We start from the raw sequence: 21,430 nt of genomic DNA on the forward strand, positions 1-21,430 counted from the left end.
AGCTGTGGGCTTTTCATAAATGGCTTTTATGATCTTTAAGTATGTTCCTTCTATCCCGACTTTCTCAAGGGTTTTTATTAAGAAAGGGTGCTGGATTTTGTCAAAGGCCTTTTCTGCATCGATTGACAGGATCATATGGTTCTTCTCTTTTTTTTTGTTAATGTGATGTATCACGTTGATTGATTTGCGAATGTTGAACCAGCCCTGCATCCCAGGAAGGAATCCCACTTGATCATGGTGAATAATTCTTTTTATATGCTGTTGAATTCGATTTGCTAGTATCTTATTGAGAATTTTGGCATCCATATTCATCAGGGATATTGGCCTGTAGTTCTCTTTTTTTACTGGGTCTCTGTCTGGTTTAGGAATCAAAGTAATACTGGCTTCATAGAATGAGTCTGGAAGTTTTCCTTCCCTTTCTATTTCTTGGAATAGCTTGAGAAGGATAGGTATTATCTCTGCTTTAAACGTCTGGTAGAACTCCCCTGGGAAGCCATCTGGTCCTGGACTCTTATTTGTTGGGAGATTTTTGATAACCGATTCAATTTCTTTGCTGGTTATGGGTCTGTTCAAGCTTTCTATTTCCTCCTGATTGAGTTTTGGAAGAGTGTGGGTGTTCAGGAATTTGTCCATTTCTTCCAGGTTGTCCAATTTGTTGGCATATAATTTTTCATAGTATTCCCTGATAATTGTTTGTATCTCTGAGGGATTGGTTGTAATCATTCCATTTTCATTCATGATTTTATCTATTTGGGTCATCTCCCTTTTCTTTTTGAGAAGCCTGGCTAGAGGTTTGTCAATTTTGTTTATTTTTTCAAAAAACCAACTCTTGGTTTCGTTGATCTGCTCTACAGTTTTTTTAGATTCTATATTGTTTATTTCTGCTCTGATCTTTATTATTTCTCTTCTTCTGCTGGGTTTAGGCTGCCTTTGCTGTTCTGCTTCTACTTCCTTTAGGTGTGCTGTTAGATTTTGTATTTGGGATTTTTCTTGTTTCTGGAGATAGGCCTGGATTGCAATGTATTTTCCTCTCAGGACTGCCTTCGCTGCGTCCCAAAGCGTTTGGATTGTTGTATTTTCATTTTCGTTTGTTTCCATATATTTTTTGATTTCTTCTCTAATTGCCTGGTTGACCCACTCATTCGTTAGTAGGGTGTTCTTTAACCTCCATGCTTTTGGAGGTTTTCCAGACTTTTTCCTGTGGTTGATTTCAAGCTTCATAGCATTGTGGTCTGAAAGTATGCATGGTATAATTTCAATTCTTGTAAACTTATGAAGGGCTGTTTTGTGACCCAGTATATGATCTATCTTGGAGAATGTTCCATGTGCACTCGAGAAGAAAGTATATTCTGTTGCTTTGGGATGCAGAGTTCTAAATAGATCTGTCAAGTCCATCTGATCCAGTGTCTCATTCAGGGCCCTTGTTTCTTTATTGACCGTGTGTCTAGATGATCTATCCATTTCTGTAAGTGGGGTGTTAAAGTCCCCTGCAATTACCACATTCTTATCAATAAGGTTGCTTCTGTTTATGAGTAATTGTTTTATATATTTGGGGGCTCCGGTATTCGGCGCATAGACATTTATAATTGTTAGCTCTTCCTGATGGATAGACCCTGTAACTATTATATAATGTCCTTCTTCATCTCTTGTTACAGCCTTTAATTTAAAGTCTAGTTTGTCTGATATAAGTATGGCTACTCCAGCTTTCTTCTGGCTTCCAGTAGCATGATAACTAGTTCTCCATCCCCTCACTCTGAATCTAAAGGTGTCCTCAGGTCTAAAATGAGTCTCTTGTAGACAGCAAATAGATGGGTCTTGTTTTTTTATCCATTCTGATACCCTATGTCTTTTGGTTGGCGCATTTAATCCATTTACATTCAGTGTTATTATAGAAAGATACGGGTTTAGAGTCATTGTGATGTCTGTCTGTTTTATGCTTGTAGTGATGTCTCTGGTACTTTGTCTCACAGGGTCCCCCTTAGGATCTCTTGTAGGGCTGGTTTAGTGGTGACAAATTCCTTCAGTTTTTGTTTGTTTGGGAAGACCTTTATCTCTCCTTCTATTCTAAATGACAGACTTGCTGGATAAAGGATTCTCGGCTGCATATTTTTGCTGTCTAGCACCCTGAAAATCTCGTGCCAATTCTTTCTGGCCTGCCAAGTTTCAAAAGAGAGATCAGTCACGAGTCTTATAGGTCTCCCTTTATATGTGAGGGCACGTTTACCCCTTGCTGCTTTCAGAATTTTCTCTTTATCCTTGTATTTTGCCAGTTTCACTATGATATGTCGTGCAGAAGATCGATTCAAGTTACGTCTGAAGGGAGTTCTCTGTGCCTCTTGGATTTCAATGCCTTTTTCCTTCCCCAGTTCAGGGAAGTTCTCAGCTATTATTTCTTCAAGTACCCCTTCAGCACCTTTCCCTCTCTCTTCCTCCTCTGGGATACCAATTATGCGTATATTATTTCTTTTTAGTGTATCACTTAGTTCTCTAATTTTCCCCTCATACTCCTGGATTTTTTTATCTCTCTTTTTCTCAGCTTCCTCTTTTTCCATAACTTTATCTTCTAGTTCACCTATTCTCTCCTCTGCCTCTTCCATCCGAGCCGTGGTGGTTTGCATTTTGTTTTCCATTTCCTTTAAAGCGTTTTTCAGCTCCTCGTGACTGTTCCTTAGTCCCCTGATGTCTGTAGCAAGAGATTCTCTGCTGTCCTGTATGCTGTTTTCCAGCCCAGCGATTAATTTTATGACTATTATTCTAAATTCACTTTCTGTTATATTATTTAAATCCTTTTTGATCAGCTCATTAGCTGTTGTTATTTCCTGGAGATTCTTCTGAGGGGAATTCTTCCGCTTGGTCATTTTGGATAGTCCCTGGTGTGGTGAGGGCCTGCAGGGCACTTCCCCTGTGCTGTGGTGTATAACTGGAGTTGGTGGGCGGGGCCGCAGTCCGACCTGATGTCTGCCCCCAGCCCACCGCTGGGGCCACAGTCAGACTGGTGTGTGCCTTCTCTTCCCCTCTCCTAGGGGCGGGATTCACTGTGGGGTGGCGTGGCCCGTCTGGGCTACTTGCACACTGCCAGGCTTGTGATGCTGGGGATCTGGCGTATTAGCTGGGGTGGGAAGGCAAGGTGCACGGCGGCAGGGGGGGCAGGCTTAGCTCGCTTCTCCTTAGGTGATCCACTTCAGGAGGGGCCCTGTGGCAGCCGGAGGGAGTCAGATTGTTGCCAGAGGTTTGGCTCCGCAGAAGCACAGAGTTGGGTGTTCGCGCGGAGCGAGCAATTTCCCTGGCCGGAGCCGGTTCCCTTTGGGATTTTGGCTGGGGGATGGGCGGGGGAGATGGCGCTGGCGAGCGCCTTTGTTCCCCGCCAAACTGAGCTCTGTCGTCCGGGGGCTCCGCAGCTCACCCTCCCTTTGTCCTCCAGCCTTCCCGCTTTCCGAGCAGAGCTGTTGACTTATGACCTCCCAGACGCTAAGTCGCGCTTGCTGTCGGAACACAGTCCGTCAGGCCCCTCCGCTTTTGCAAGCCGGACTCGGGGGCTCTGCTTGGCCGGCGAGCCGCCCCTCCGCCCCGGCTCCCTCCCGCCAGTCCGTGGAGCGCGCACCGCCTCGCCGCCCTTCCTACCCTCTTCCGTGGGCCTCTCGTCTGCACTTGGGTCCGGTGACTCTGTTCTGCTAATCCTCTGGCGGTTTTCTGGGTTATTTAGGCAGGTGTAGGTGGAATCTAAGTGATCAGCAGGACGCGCGGTGAGCCCAGCGTCCTCCTACGCCGCCATCTTCCCAGAATCCATCCGTTCTTCATATTTTTAAACTACTCTTCTTTTTTTTTTTTTTTTTTATTTTTAAAAAATTTTTTTTTTCAACGTTTATTTATTTTTGGGACAGAGAGAGAGACAGAGCATGAACGGGGGAGGGCCAGAGAGAGAGGGAGACACAGAATGGGAAACAGGCTCCAGGCTCTGAGCCATCAGCCCAGAGCCCGACGCGGGGCTCGAACTCACGGACCGCGAGATCGTGACCTGGCTGAAGTCGGACGCTTAACCGACTGCGCCACCCAGGCGCCCCTTAAACTACTCTTCTCACTACTCAAAAAAATAGTGTACTAAAAAAAAAAAAAAAAAAAAAAAAAAAAAAAAAGACTTGGCAGCTCTACACTGGGACTGGTTCCTTAGCAGCCATTTCTTGTCCAACCAAATAGCCGATTGGTAATTGGAGCCAACCAGAGCTGCACTGGGGATGGATGGTGACAGTGTTACTGTGATAAATGTGATAGAGTGATAGATGCTTCTCAACTATCCATTCTATACACTACATTGGAGGAAGTCATGTTACACTACCTCATGATGATACTGAAGACAGCATGAATGATCAAGAAGACATAAATGGTTCAAAGTAAAGTTTCAAAGAGAAACATATATTTTCCAATTGGAAATGTACCTAGGATGATGAAAAGTGCCATACCTCAAATGGGAAAGATTGGAAAAGATGCCCAAGAACGTGTTCAAGAATGTGTGAGTTCATTAGCTTTATTATAGGTGAAGCAAGTGAAAGATGCCATCAAGAAAAATGGAAGGCAGTCGAGAAGATATTGTCTTTTCCATGTCTACCTTAGGCTTCAACAGTTATGTAGAACCGCTAAAATTATACATTCAGAAATTCAGAGAGGCTATGAAAGGAAAGAAAAGAATTGGGGGAACAGTCACAGCTATAGAAGGACTAAGTGACGAACTTATAGAGGAGGCATTTACCAACCAGTTACCAGCTGGCCTAATAACCGCAGATGGTCAGCAACTAAATATATTGTGGTTTTTTTTGTTTGTTGTTTGTTTTTGTTTTTGTTTTTTTTTAGGGGAGGGGCAAAAGTGAACGAGGGGCAGAGAGAGGGAGAGGGAGAGAGAGAGAACAAAGTGGGGCTCACCCAGGGCTCATGTTTTTACCTTAAGTGGGGCTGGAGCTCACCAGAATTGGGGCATCAGCTCACCTGAAGCACAAGTCAAGCTCACCTGAAGTGGGAGTCATGCTCACCTGACATAGGCTCAAACTCACCAACCGTGAGATCATGACCTGAGCCAAAGTCAGATGCTTAACGATTGAGTCACCCAGGTGCTCCCAAAATGTGTGATTTTTACAACATGATATCAACAGATTTATGTTCTTCAGCAAATTCAGTTTTCACGACCTGAAGAAATGGTGGAATGGGGAGTGTCAGAGAAGCAAAAGAGTCTGTGTGATTCTGGGACAGACATTTAGAAGGAAAAGAGGAGAAAAGATGTTTTTGTATAGTAAATAGCTATAATGTAGCTTTCTGATGCTTGATTACTTGAGGTGTCAATTCTTACTTGAGAGAATCCTTTTCATGAATGATTTTAAAGAAAAATTGGATTTGCAAGGTATAAGATATTTTTGTTTTCTTTGAGAGTTTGTTGCTCTGTATGACTCCTGTATGCATGGTATATTGCAATTTGTTACTGACAGTGATTTGTAGATAGTTTCTTACTTTCATATTGAGTCATGCTTCTTTTATAATTCAAGTAAGCAGCTAGGTTAATTTATGATGTTTGTTATCTTAATAAAATATAAGGGTAGGGTTCACTTTGGGAAAAAAAAGTAAGAATTTCTCAAAAATCAAAGTCAATAAAATGATGAGAATGTAACTTAGCTTTTGAACAGCTGTTCTAAGTTCACAAATAAGTCTATAGGCTCAGCAATTTCCAACCAGTTTCTAATCAATAACTAATCAACCTCACTTCTATATCTATAATTTATGTTTTAATTTGTAAAGCAAGATTTTATTCCTTTTATTTTGCTTCTCTTTTAACCATTATTTTGTAATCTAGTATTTCTATGTGTCCGAGGCGTAAAGGAGGTAATAATGTTTGTGGAAATGCCAAAACAGTTTTCTGGTTCAGATATTTTGGTCATTAATATTTGTATATTTTTATTTTCTTTGTGTTTATTTGCTTGTTTGATTTTCTTTTAGAAGGAGCTGAGTGACTGAGTTATTTAACATTGGAACAAAATTTAGAGTCAATTTCCAATAGATAAAATGTATAGTACCAATCAATCACTTGATTTACTTCATATGCCCACCAATATTTATTGCATAAAAAATCGATGGCTATCTCAAATCCACTTTTCCAATTCTTTCATATTTACATATACCTTGTCTTTAGATAAATAAAATATCTATCTCAAAGTGTACTCAACATGTTAATGATCAAATGCAAACAGTAGAGCATAACAAATAGTTCATAGTAAAAAAACTAAGTCAACTACAGACTTTTTTTTAAAGAAAGGCTTCTAAAATAATTATGAGTTCATTAACTACTACATTTCCAGAAAAATAGTTCAATACTGAATATTTTCAGAATTCAAGGCAAAAAGGAATGTTGTTAGTGCCTGCTAAGAAACTTCTGTGTACAGATCATTAAGAAAGTTTAGAATGGATACAATTCACATGAGTCCTAGCAGAAATTACATAAGTAAGCCTTATGTAAATATGCAATAGTAACCATGAATAACAAATCTGTAGGATAGTACAAATCAGTTTTCAAAGAGGTGTCTTAATTATCTTGAAATTTGTAAATGGGACCTGCTATTTAATTCAGTCAAACCATTTTTCTGATTGCAAAATCCAAAACAAAAATCAAAATAAAACTAAATTGTTAAATCCTTAAACAGTTCACAAGTGAAATTTTACACTGATATTTTGTAGATCATGATTGTTTTATTCTTTCTTTACTTGTACTTGAATTCAAGCTTAGTGAAAATGTTAGATTTCCTCTTAACACAGGCACACTCCTTTATGCCTTCCTCAGTGCTGGAGAGAGGACTGGGCCCATGTTAACCTTCTCTACCTCACCACTCAAGTCTTCTAAATTAAAGCTGTATTACAGTTGATAGTGAAAATTTCACTTGCATTTTCTGACAAGACTGACATGTCACACTGACCAATTTCCGACTAAAGAGTAGCACATATTTTTCCAGGATTTTTAAAAATGCTTTCCTAAACTTTATGAATAAATTAGAGATATGTGTATTTTATTTTCTGCTCTCTACTTCTTCCTTTCATGTTATTTTGGATCTATTTTCTAACATATGGTGTATGGCCATATATAATAAAATTATAGAGAAGTGTGTCACAAAATTTGCATAGAAAAACCTATTTTAATCCACATGATTTGATACTTAATTCATTAATTGGTATGTTAGGAAGGTGATATGAGTATTTTTTAAAAATCTGTATAAAATCAGTTAAATAGACAAATAAAGCTGATGTCTATAGCCAGAGGAAAAACAGGTCTAAGTAGCACCAATATGATGAGCTTAATTGAAGATGCTTCATTCACTTCTCTTTATATAGCCATGAAGCTAGTAGCATTGGCTTATTATTTATCCTAATTACATTACCATAATTTTTCTCTTTTTAAATGACTTGCCAAAATGTAAATAGGAGACACATTATGCCACCATGTTTACATGTCATAGAAAAATCTAATATTGTATCATGCTTTGGCCAACAATGTCTACCAGAGAAATACTATGTTATAAATAGTCCATAAAACTTTAATAATCCAATATTAAAGAACTTATGTTGAGCAACAGCAGAACAAAGTATGATTGGTGATAGATAAAACATTTAAATTAAAACTTTTCCCCAAAATCAATGAAGTAATATATATGGGAATCAAAAGTTTACTCTGGAGTGTATTCCCATTAATGTTCACAACTACAGATTTGGTTATATTTCATAGACTTCCCTAGAAGGGCAACTAACCCTCACTGACAAGATGCCATCAAATTTAATTTTTAAAAAAAAGTATTCAAAGTATACTTCCCATAATTGGGTAAAGTAAGATGAAGCTGAAGACAACTTTTTAAAAGGATGATTTATTGAGGCACGACGGACATACAAAACCTGTAGATATTTAACATATACTAGTTGATGTGTCTGAGCTAAATATACATCTGTGAAACCATCATTACCATCAATGCTATAAACTCACTCATCACCTGTGGAAGTTTCCTCCTTTGTGTATTGTTTGTTTTTTCCTTTTGTGGCAAGAGCAGGTAACATAAGATGTACACACATAAGTAAGTTTATAATGCAATATTTGCCTACAGAGACATTTAATTGATTAATAGTAAAATGCCCAATTATTAATTAGAATAAAGTGTTACAGCTAATAATTGTTAAGTAAAAATGTGTCAGATTCTGTGCTACGTGTTGGAATACGAATGATGCCTCAAATACTTTTCCAGATGAAGAGATGAGAATTCAGGTTTACTAGGTTTTATTTCAAGATGCCTGTGGAGATATCTAAAATGTATATGCCCATTATAAATTGGTTATATGCGAAAAATCTGATTTACAAGTCATATTACAGTGTCAAGAAACACTGATTTACAAATCATATTACAAAGATGACCTTTGAAGATGTAAAAGTGGATGAGATTTCTGTAAGAGAGTACAGTAGAAAATGGAAGAGAGTTCAAGTAAAACAAGGAATACCATCACTTAGGGATAAGTGCAGATGAGAGCATCTTTGAATAAAATTGTGGCCAATAGTAGTAAATGAATTTATCAACCATTTTGTATAAGTGACTTATTTTTGAAATTATTTTTACACTTAAATTTAGGAGGAGAGTATATGGAAGAAGTATATTTGAACTGGAATAAGGAAAAAATGTGTGGCTTACTCTTTGAAGATATTTGTGGACAATGGCAGTAGGTAAAGTACAGTTCCTTGAACATAGCTAAATGGTACATCTGGTGGAGGGTATGTTTCCCCTAATATTAAAGTATTTGAGTATATTATATATATTGGAGGGGCATGTTTTAAGGAGGTGATGGGGCTTTAGAAAAGAAGAAATAGTCAACAGAACCAGGTAGAATGAGTTGCCACTATGCCATATTACTAACCCATAATAAACCATCTTAGCATATTGCTTTCTAATGTATTTAATCTATCTTCACTTAGTTTTTGCATGTATGTATTTTGAAAATAGTCAAGTCTTGTGGGGAATACCTATGTAAGTTGCAGTCAAGAGCACAATTTTCAGAATCAACTGTAATTATTTAAGAAACATTTATACCATAAAAGCTGATCATTTGATTATGACTAACAAACATTAAAACAAAGTGCATGTTTAGGCAGATTCTTTTAACTTATCTTACTGAAAACATTACATGGGGAATATTTGAAAATACTTTTTAAAATATTTTGTGATCTACTTTTATTCTCCCAAGTTGTTTTTCTCATAGTTCCATATTCAATTTGTATTTTAAAGGAAAATTAACCTGTATGGTTCTGAATTCTTTACAACTTATCTCATCACACTGCTTTGCATGAGCTATTTTCTATCTGTAAATTTTCCAAATCTCTTAAAAGCCCTTTATTCTATGTTGCACAAAACTATTTTATCTACAGTTTAAGTCAAGGCTGAAAGCACTCAAATTTCTTTGCAAATGAAAAGCTTATTGAGTTAGAATGAGTTGGAAACACTTCCTATTAATATGTATTTGAATATATCTGAAAATTGTTATACCAGAAAACAATTTGTGAATTTTAACTTATTCTGAACTTTTCCCCAAAATATTTAGAATAATATGATTGTTAACTAAAAATATGTATATTTCTTTGAAAGTACAAGTATTTTCTTCCTCAGTCCAAATATGGATGTTTCTGATTTATAATAATTGGAGTCATTTTTCACAATGCATTGGACTGCTCAGAATAAAATAGCATTAGTTTATAGGCTCAACACAACTGTATTTTGCTTTATTTTCCTAAATTTATGAATGCAACATATCGCACTACCTAATACCACTCAGAAATGTTCCTCCTCTCAATTTCTATATTATTTACTGCTTTCATTGTTTCAATTCTTATCATAGGCAATGTTAAGTTGTTATTTCCACATTTTACCCCTTTGCTTTCTTCCAAAATATAAGTGAATTCAGTACAGATTTGTTCTTTACTTCTTTTTTTAAATTTTTTTATGTTTATTTATTTTTGAGAGACAGAGACAGAGTGCAAGCGGGGGAGGGGCAGAGAGAGAAGGAGACACACAATCCGAAGCAGACTCCAGGCTCTGAGCTGTCAGTACAAAACACGACTTGGGGCTCGAACCCACGAACCCTGAGATCATGACCTGAGCCGAAGTTGGACACTAAACCGACTGAGCCACCCAAGTGCCCCTGTTCTTTACTTCTTTGTGTTCCATAAATGATAAAGACCATAGTTTGTGACTAAAATTAGTACACTAAGTCATTAATTTCTCCTATTCTATTTATAGCTAAATATTGAGCTTGGGATCCAAGTATGGTAGTTTTAATTACCTGCGATTTATTAGTTATTAGTGCTTCTTATCTGAGCAAAGGTTTTCTTTATCCTGAGATACATTATCAACCTGAGTGAAAAAGGTGGCTGAGCCAAGGATGCTGTGTTTGCATAAAGAACTGTGGAGACTTGTAGTAAAGAATTTCAATTTGGCTTAAGGAACATAGACAATGCTGTAAATATAAATATTTTATTTTATTTTATTTTTAAATACCATTTTAAAAATGTTTATTTATTTGTTTTGAGAGAGAGAGAGAGAGAGAGAGAGAGAGCGCCAGGGAGGGGCAGAGAGAGAAAGAGGGAGACAGACAATCTCAAGCAGGATCCGGGCTGTCAGCCCAGAGCCCAATGCAGGGCTCGAACTCAGGAACTATGAGAAAATGACCTGAGCTGAAATCCAGAGTCAGATTCTTAACTGATTGAGCCACTCAGGCTCCCCAAATTATAAACATTTTACATCATCGCTTCATGTCTCTCATTTTATTTTCTCCCCAGCCCTCAGTGGTTCATAATGTGCAAGATGGCATGTGGTTCACAGTTACACACACATACACACACATGGAGACAGCAGTGAAAAGAAATTTTCTAGAATTTCTATAACTTCATTAGTTCAAAGCATCTGCAGTAGTATCAGCAATGGTTTCAATAGAAACAATATATCAAAAACTTTGATATAGGTATCAAATCTGTTGCTAATTAGTTAATAGTTAATTATAGTAACATATCAAAGACAGCAAGAATATCATCAGTCATCTCATATCACTGTCATTTACTTGAAAAGGCAAGGAGATTAAGTGTTACTATTCTAGGGAGAAATATCAGTACTATCTGCACCAAATATTAAAAACTGCAGTGTGGATTCCATAATTTATTTGCAGCAATATTGTTTTCAGCAAAACAGTTGCTGTTTCGGGTAAGTGTGGTGACTGAAAATGCCACCAGATAACGATACAGATGGATAAAGTGGCTGACACCAGAAAATATCTAAAAGAACTATTTTTCAGAGGAAAAGGTAATATCCCCTGTTTCAAAATGACTTGAAAGAGGATGGAACTTTCTAAGAGTGAGAAAAGAATTTCAAAATGTTTGTGATTCTTTCCAGGCTCTATTTTTATCTTGAAACTGTTGAAGACTAGGAAATAGTCTGTTTAGGAAGCACCAAGCAAAAGGAAAAAAAAAAAAAAAAGCGCAATTTACTAACATTCTTCTGGGTGTAAGAGACATGGAGATTAAGTAGATTTATTCCCTGTGCCTCCAATGGGATTGACAGAGGCTTAAAGAGATTTTTAAAATATGATGTTACATGTATTATAATAGAATACAAATGTTTCTAGTCTTTGTGAAACTCATACATATCTGAGCTGTTAAAGATGAATAAAAGTTACAAAGGCCAAGAAAGCCACCTAATCAAAGAGTGAAAATGACAAGAGCTAACATTCATTTAGTGCTTTCCTGTGGTTGAAGCTCTTCTGAGCACTTGACATAGATCATTCATTAAATCCTCAAAACAACTATATGAGAGGATCCTATTACAACAGTTTTACAGATGGGGAAAACAAGTTTTAGAATAGTCACATAAATTGTACAACAGCACAAAACTAATGGCAGAAGAGATGAACTGAAAACCCAGGCAGCCTGACCCCAGAGCCAACACTTAACATTTTTCTACTAACCAGGTCCTGGAGAACAAAGTCAATTCACCCTACAATATTCAAATTGTTTCTGTCAGTTATTTAAACATTTTTAAAAGTAGGAACAACACTGCGAGATTGATACTCAATATGTTATGGTTTTGTGCTGGGAAATTTTGAGATGGCATAGGACTAAAGGCTGGAACATTGTTTAGAAATAATTTCATATGAAATATGTCAGGGTCTGATTTATGATAGAGCGGTGAGTAGAAAAGGGGATAGAATTGAGATATGGAGATTAAAATTTCTAGGAGTCAATGTTTTATCAGGTGCAGAAAGTAGGTAAAGGATGAAAGAGGATTGGGTAGATGATGTTAAATTTAACTGACAGAAGAAATGCAAGCATAATAAACTTAGAGTGTGATTTGAAAGGTGGGACAGGACAAGGTGATTTGAGTAAATGGAGACTGAAATGTCAGGTGAACATTTACAGTTTGTGCACAACAGACAGTTCAATGTATAAGTCTGAAGTGGAGGGAAAGAAAAGAGTTTGTGAGTTAGATTTCAATTCCTTTTGTTTAATGACCATACTGAGCAAGTAGTATATTCTGTCAAAGTAAGACAGATAGATGGAAAGACTGGTAGGAAATCATCCCTGTTTTCAAGGATCTAAACATCTATGAAGATTCATCAGTCTGTGGGTGGAACATGAATTACATTACCCTAGGATAACGTTAGATGGAAAGGCAGAATGGACCAAGTGCAGAATAAAGTGCATACGATAAGGAGACTGATTAAAACAGTAAAATGATTAGAAGAAAACATAACATCTGGGTGTAATGGTAGAAGGATTAGAATAAGGGAAATCTCAACAGTCGCCCGCACTGCACAATGTCACGATGCAGCATGCTTTTCAGTAATTCTCTCTTGGTTCTTAGCAAAATTTATCTGCAATCTTAGAACCACTTTACCTATTCAAGAATACACTCTAAATGTGCACCAAAAATAGCATTGGTCATCCAGCTCCTTTCAGCTGGTTGTGTTAGGATTGTGCTGAATACAATGGGAAGGACGGAGACAAGTGTAGCAAAACCAAATTCTAGCTGGTGGGAAGAGTATGGCCCCAAAATACAGCCTTTGTCAAAATCACATGAAGAAATGCAATCATATCTCAGTCATAGGTTAATTTCTTAGAGTCAAAAGATGTAGAAAAAAACATATGTGAGGCAATATTTTGTATAGAAGTATAATCTACTTGAATAAAATTGTTTCTACGTAGTTGCAACTTTCATATTTACGTTAGCACTTTTAAGCAGGAAAAATTACAGGATAATTTCAATGTTCATAAACAGACAGAGCATACATATTTTAAGTCTTTTTCATATATGGAATTATCAGACATTTATAGAACTGAATCCTGAAAAGAGTGGGAGGCAACAAAAAGTGAACGAAACCCAAATGCCAAGAAGTAGACAGTCCACAAACATGCCACTTATAATCTATTACTGAGAAAAATTTCAACAATATTTTATTTGGCATTTGTTAAATGTGGGAAAATGTAAAGACTTACTGTATAGCTTAACTTTTCCAAACATGTTAAAATTACAGATATTTTCTGATATATGTATTCTGTTACTTAATCGAAAGTAAAAGGAGTAAAATACATTATAAGTAACACAAGATGATCTGGTTCCTTATGTTCAAGCATACATCTTTCCTAAGGATTTATATTGAATCTGAGGTTTAAAAATGTATCAGAAGAAAGAAATAAACGTGAACAAAAAATTGTTATTCACAAAAACAACTGATTTTTTTTAAACTGGCTGAAAAGCTATTTTCTCTTTAAGTGAATTTCTTAAAACTGTGTAGCACTATTACTTTTTTGTAAACAATGGTACTATTTATTCACAAGTAATATAAAATACATAATAAGATGTCAGTTAGGAAAGGCAGCTTCACAAGAACAAGTTCTAGAACATGCTGTACAGCTTCCTTTTGTATTTGCCATAGTAAAGACACTGATAATTTCAAATAGGTTAACTGATAAATAGAAATAAATAATGTTGTGATGTTTACCATCCGGAACGTGGTCAAGAGCCTTAAAGCAAGCTCCTTCTCACCTCTTTCTCCAGAATTAAGCCCCTGAGCAGCCAATATCAGTCCTGAAACAGTCACATTCTTAAGCTCACACAATCTCCGTGCTGTTTCTCAAATGTCTCCTCAAAAGTCACTTTACTTTAGTTGTGGTTATACCAAGCTCTTTGTTTGGTTTTTCCGCCCACAGTAAGTCAGATACAACAAACTGGAAGTTTCAGGGAACGAGGCATGAGGCTCAAAGTTATGGATGATACCAAGAAGGGACAGCTGGTCAACTAATAGCCAGGGAGGAGACCTAAGGACAATAGAAAACAAGTCCAAATACTAAGGAATCCAAATGGGGATAAGTAGGCCTATTAACCTCAATAGCCTTTGGGGGAATTACTACTTTAGAGTAAAATAATGTTCATAATGTGACTATCAATCTTTAAGAACAAATAAAATTCTCCTTCAGTATATTCTTTGTAACAAGATAACTGTTTAACAATATAACCTTTACCAAATTTTTATAAAAAATATTTAAATTAGTAATCTTAATGCTTTGCTCATATAGAATTGTTTTTCTGTATGAATGTAGGACAAGTGAAGTAGTTTTGTACAATGGTTGTTCAACTCACTTAAGCTCTGATGAAAATTCAGATACTAATTTTCATGTATTTTATTTAGTTCCTTTATTTTCTCCTTCCCTATCTCAAGGAGAAAATACGTTTACAACAACTATATTATATTCTGGTTCTTATTTTTTAGCCTCTGACCTTAGGCAATCAAATTAAGAAAGCCTCTCAATTCCTAACACTATTAATTTTATATTTAAAAATATTTAAAGTTAAATATTTTAGGAAAAAAATTGTATACATCTATGTTTGTCTTATTGCTTTTAACTGTAAGAAAATTGAATCTTGAAAGGTATGGTTCTCATGTACATTAATTATAACTACGCAGTTAATCACCAACTGGTCCATCTATTTAGTTTGCCACCAAGAATCAGGTAACAGCAGTGGTCAACTGATTTTTTTGAGTCCAAGGTCCATCTGGGTGGATTTCTCACAGAATAACTCCCATATACATCTGCCAATTACTTGAAAATTATATCTAGATAAAATTTGGGGAAATATTTCTGATGGAGAGGTAATAACAAGCATAAATATAATCCTACAAAAATACCTTTATTCAGATATTTATATTCAGATAGTTTTCATCTGTGTCTCTATCTCCATGGCTACTAATCCATAAGTCACTTTTAAGTCCTCATTGACTGCAAGGCACATTGCACTCTATATGCATGCAATTATTTAAACACCGTCACCAACCTGCAATGGGCATTATTGTCTAGATGCTTTTCAAATGACTTTCCCAGTGTCACTTTAGGCATTAAGTGGCATAGCTCAAACTGAATGCAGACTGAAACATTGCCTATGACTAATTAACTCAAATATGCAACACCATCTAGCCTTCGCTAGACAAATACATGGAAACAAGAGACAGCTATAGCTGTGGCTACAGCATTCTACAATCTCACAGGTGAAGATGAAAATCTGTTGGGGGCTCTGAGGACAGATAAGATGAACGTAGATACACAGGTCCTGAGTGGCTTAATTCAAGGAGGAGATTGTTTTCCTTAGTGACCAGTCCCATGGAGCGGAAAGAACTGCCCTGAGGGGCAAAGGTAGATTTCCTATGAGTCCTTTCAAGTGTCCCACCATCACCTCTTGAAGAATTTGGCTATAATTGTAGCAGCATCCACAACCTCCTTCCTGATCCTCACTGAAGTGTGCTCCCAGTTAGAGAATCAAAATATCTTTCACAAGAATATAAGCTTCATGCTGAAGCTGTCCTATTCATTACTATGTCTCTTATTCCATGTATGATTCTTACCACATAGAAAGTATTTATTAAATAGTAATTGAGCCAATGGAAGGACAGAATTGGTACCACCACTGCAAACTTCCATAATCCCAGAAAGAATGTGAATATAGGACCCCTTGACTTTTTTGGACATACTGACTAATCTCTCATCATAACACCCCCACCTATGATTCACTCAGGTGGGATGGTGCCCTTGACTGAAATCATTCAGAGCCAGCAGGGGGTGATACAGTGTATTTTCCTACCTTTTAGTGTATATGGTCTTGACCTCTTATGTGGATAATAAATACCCAAACATCCAGTGACTATATGCTAAGTATGCTTGTTAATTTTTATGTTGATAGCCAATTTATTTTTATAGGTAGTAATTTATAATATAATTGTTTGTGTTTATGAAAATTTATTATTTAATGTTTTGAAATCATTATTAGAATTTATAAAATATGTAATATAAAAATAATGTCACATATATCTAGTCTTGAAGAGGCAGAAAGTCTTCCTAAAACGTCTTAGGCTTTCAAGTTTGCCAGAGAAAATAACTTATGACCGAATGGGCTTATAGTTTCCAAGTTTTGCCTGTAGTCAGAGACAGTCATATGCTTTTCTCTCAGGAGATATTCTAAAGTTAAATTTAACTCTGTCCCCAATGAAATGAATCAATAAACTCATTAATAACCTATGTTGATTAAACATGAAATTATGTTTGATCAGAAAAATGCATTTTAGGCCAGGTACACATAGGTTTTAATGATTATAATTAATAAAACTGAAATGCCGGTCCACTATCAATATCCTCCTAGAAGTGACTAAGGGTCCTTGCTATAAACTAATTTGTTGAGAAGGATAATTAATTTTTTAAAAGAACTGTAAACATCCCAATCAAAAGGCATTCTGCAGATGGTGCACAGAGCAGCTCCCCATTCTGTTCTCTGAAACCTGCTCTTTCACAGTGACTATTTGGAAGCAGTGTTGCCCCAGAAATGATTAGAGGGTTAGGAAAGTAAGTATTTGGAATGAGGTGAGTTTTCTCCAAATATTAAACAATTTTTACATGGGAAAGGAAAGACTCATTCCTTATTTATCCAGAGAGCAGCTTACAATGAGTATTGTCCATCTGTATATAGTGAATATCAGTGCAAAAGGTAGTGAATCAAAATTTATTCCACCCACATGTACAAAAGGCAAAAGATGAGAAATTAACACAAAATGGTCCAGAGTTGTTAAATGCTTCTATAAGGGCAAAAATAAAATTTAAATTTAAATTGCTGTCTAATCTATGTAGAAGACCCCATCAAACAAACAACAGGCAACAAAAAAATACTCCATGTAAACCAAGCTTACAATAAAAAAGAACACATATCAAGAGAAAAAAAAAAGCACCACTGTGATGAAAAGTTACAGACATAACAGAAAAACTTCAACCCCCAAGTAAAAAGACAAAAGAACACATTATAGCATAAATACATATAGTTAAAAATTGTAAAATAGTCTTTTCTCCTAAAGATAAAATGTGATAGCAGCTTTAAAAGCACAAATCATTTAGTAAAGAGCTAAATAACATATCTAGAAATGAAAACAACCTTTATAAATACTCAATTCCCTGTATCAAATCTCTTTCTGTTCAAAATAACTAAAGTGGCATTTGTTTTTTGTAGCTTAACTTTTTCTGATACATCAAGGATTTATTCCTCCAGAAAATTTTAGCAATAGTGTTTTTGTTAGTAATACTCATGTACTAACTAATGTTGCCATTGATAAAAATATCTTCCTGGGAATGGAGACTCTACAAAGAAACCGTCATTTGATTGATGTCTCAACATAAAATTTAAAGATGTCTAAATCATATATTTTTTTTTTAATTTTTTTTTTCAACGTTTATTCATTTTTGGGACAGAGAGAGACAGAGCATGAACGGGGGAGGGGCAGAGAGAGAGGGAGACACAGAATCCAAGGCAGGCTCCAGGCTCCGAGCCATCAGCCCAGAGCCTGACGCGGGGCTCGAACTCACAGACCGCGAGATCGTGACCTGGCTGAAGTCGGACGCTTAACCGACTGCGCCACCCAGGCGCCCCTAAATCATATATTTTAACGAGTTGTTTTAATACACTGTTATGGCTACCTCCTTAATTATGATACTATAACTACATACATTAGAATAATGGCACACATATCAAACTATTGGTTGACAGATTAGGAAACGTGCTCTCAATATGGAAGCAATCCTACATGAATTAATAATACCAATACCTGTTATCACCTAAGGATTGTTGCTGCTGAAATACTTCCTGTCTTTTATATTCACTCCTAGTACTACTTTCAACATGTAGTACATTTTAAATAATCAGATATATATATATCTGATTATATATATCATATATATGTATATGTTTTTAATTTGGCATGGTGTGAAGGGTTTCATAGCTAAGTGTATTTTCACAGATAAAGAAATAGTGGTCTAACAGTTTAAGTTAAATTATGTCAGCAAGTCCAAGTGACTAATTTAGGCACCAGCCAACATATATCAGGAATGCCTGATCTCGGAATTCGGGTTTAATCTTTATTCTGCCTGTGTCGCATCATCTAAAATAACAACCAGGATGGAATAAAGTTGGGAAAAATAAAATGAAGAATGATGAGGGATATAAATATCAATTTTAACAAACCACTGCAAAATTTAGTGCCTCCTCCACCCCAGCAAAAATAATCATTTGTTCTCATAATTCTATGTGTTAGCTGGGCATTCTTCCAGTCTGAGTTGGCCAGGCTGGGACTGGTTGACCTAGTACAGGCTGACTCATCTATGTGGGTTCTCAGCTGAAAAAAGATGGGCTAACTAGAATGTCTGAAACCACTTTCCAGGTCTTGCATTGTTCAGCCATTCTGCCTTTGACTAGTTCATATGGTGAGACATTCCATCAGAAAGACAGAAAATGTCCCAATATATAATTATTTTACATCTCTCTGCCTTCCTTACCTGTTAAATAAGCAAGGTCATACGGCCAAGCCCAAAGTCAAGTTGGAAGAGGATTATCCAAGGACATGTATAGAAGGAGGTGTTATATAAGCATAAATTTGAATATTTTTGTAGAGTAGATTTCTGGAAGAAAAAGAAAAACTCATGCATGTACTGTGATTTTTGACATTGACCAATAAGATCACCATACTAATATTCATTGTTCCAATTAAATCCTTTCCAAATAACTCCATCATTTCATTTTGCTTGCCCATACATTTATTCCTAGTTTGAGACGACTCACTGACCAGGAATCTAAACTTTTGCATTTTTACTTCCACATATGCATATGTATTTAATACTGATATATAATCCATAACCTTTATTTTTTATATGTATGGCATACATTTTCCTCAACATGTATCTCTTTAAATGTTTGAAGGCTTATAGCAGCAAATCCATGTGCATAATTTCTTTATTAATCTCTTCCATGCCACTTTCCATAAATATAAAAAAATTAACTGGAAAGGAAAAATAAAAGAATAAAATGAATAAAAAAGAGAATAAGGCTAACTGGAATCTAAGCTTGTTATATTGTCTGTTAACAGTTCATATTGAATTAATTAATTATAATTAAATTAAACAAATACTGATTGCCTACAATATGTGGACAACATTATTTTAGGACTCTAGTGAAATGAAAATTAGTAAAAAGTTGACTGACATAAAATAATTTGCCACCTAGTAAGAGAAATGAGACGTGTTTACAAATAAATATCGAAGAAGAAAGATTATAATCATTGATTTGAGAAAGAGAAAGTTAAGACTTCTTGTGATATTATATTTAAATTGTCTTAATCTGCTCTTACTGCTAGAATATAATGCCCATAACCTGGATGGGCAAAAAAATATATATATATTTTTTTCATAGTTCTTAAAGCTGGGGGAGTCCACAAATGAAGTTCTGACCTCTTCCATATCCGAGAAGAGCTCTTTTCCTGGCTTGCAGAGGGCATCTTGTTGCTATATCCTGACAGGGAGTGAGATGGTCTTTCTCCTGTGTATTATTATAAAGGCCTTAATTCCATCGGTAGGGTGCCATCCTCATGATCTAACTAATTCCTAAAAGCCCCACCTCCAAGGGATGCCTGGGTGGCTCTGTTGGTTGGACTTCTGACTTCCTCTCAGGTCATGATCTCAGAGCTCATGGGTTCAAGCCCCGCATCTGGCTCTGTGCTGACAGCTTGGAATCTGGAGCCTGCTTGGGATTCTGTGTCTTCCTCTCTCTCTGCTCCTCCCTGCTCACTCTCTCTCTCTCTCTCTCTCTTTCTCTCTCTGTCTCAAAAATAAATAAACATTAAAAGAAAAATTTTAAAACAAAGCCCCACCTCCGAATATCCTCATACTGGATATTATAGATGCAACATAGGAATTTTATGGGGACATAAACATTCAGCCAATAGCACTGTCCTTCAAACAAATATAGAAGTTTGACAAGAGGAGATGAGGGAGGATATTGTTGAAAGTAGGATGCAGACAGTAGATAATTATTAGCAACAATATTCTATGTGCTGGCCCTCTCTTCCTTTCAAAATTGTCAACTATGGGACATTTATCTATAAATAGTCTGATAACATGAATGTAGTGAAAGCCTTAAATCCATCAGAAAAGAAGTCTTGTCTGAAAACCTTTTTGTATGGTATAATATATAGTGCTTCAAATAGAATTTTATTTACAATTGATGTCTACATGTTCAAAATAATTATTTATGCAAATGAATAGCATTTGAAAACACTCAACACTTTAGGGAAAAAGAGGGAGAGAAATATATCAAATATCGGACTAAAATTTTCTTCTCTTTTTCAAGCAAAGAATTGACTTTTCGAAACAACAATGCCAGTAATGGGTAAATCAATAAGAACATTTTGGAGATTTAATAGCACTTTCAGTGAATAGCACTTGCAAATATCACTATTACCTTAGTTCAATTCAAACATAGAGTCATTGCTAAAGGTTGAACTTCATACTCATCACCTGTGATTTTAGTGAATAGGAGGTGATAGAAAGTCAGTTTCAGAAAAGGTTGTGAAATAACATCTAATTGGATTGTCTTAAAGATGGTATAATATATCATTATAGCCAAAACTCACTTCTGAATATTGACCATCTTTTGCCAGACTTAATGGAAAAGAGTTTTGTATGTATTAATTACTAATATAAAAATACTTCTTAAAACTGGGATCTTGGAAAAGGCAGTTTAATATATAAAGGGTAATATTGTACATACACATGCAGTATTATAAGTATATATATATATATATACACATATATATGTATGTATATATATATATATATGCAATTTAAAACACACAAAGTGAAATATAAAAAAATAAAATGGATGTTAAAATATAGAAAACATAAAAAATACATTTAATTTTTAATCAAAATAGAAGCAAAAAGTGGGCATCTGGGTGGCTCAGTCGGTTGAGCGTCCAATTTTGGCTCAGATCATGATCTCATGGTTCATGAGTTCAAGCCCCACAT

At 35.9% G+C, this 21,430-nt stretch overlaps 1 pseudogene; it reads left to right on the forward strand.

Moving 5' to 3' along the window:
• LOC124510418 (nuclear transcription factor Y subunit beta-like) overlaps positions 1 to 5,246 on the forward strand; it is a 28,140-nt pseudogene extending 22,894 nt beyond the window's left edge.
• Positions 5,247 to 21,430: the final 16,184 nt, after the last annotated feature.

Source organism: Lynx rufus, unplaced genomic scaffold (genome assembly GCF_022079265.1).
Source record: "Lynx rufus isolate CCGP_SWC_20201006 ecotype Redwood Valley unplaced genomic scaffold, mLynRuf1.p SCAF_1, whole genome shotgun sequence".
Lineage (NCBI taxonomy): Eukaryota > Metazoa > Chordata > Mammalia > Carnivora > Felidae > Lynx > Lynx rufus.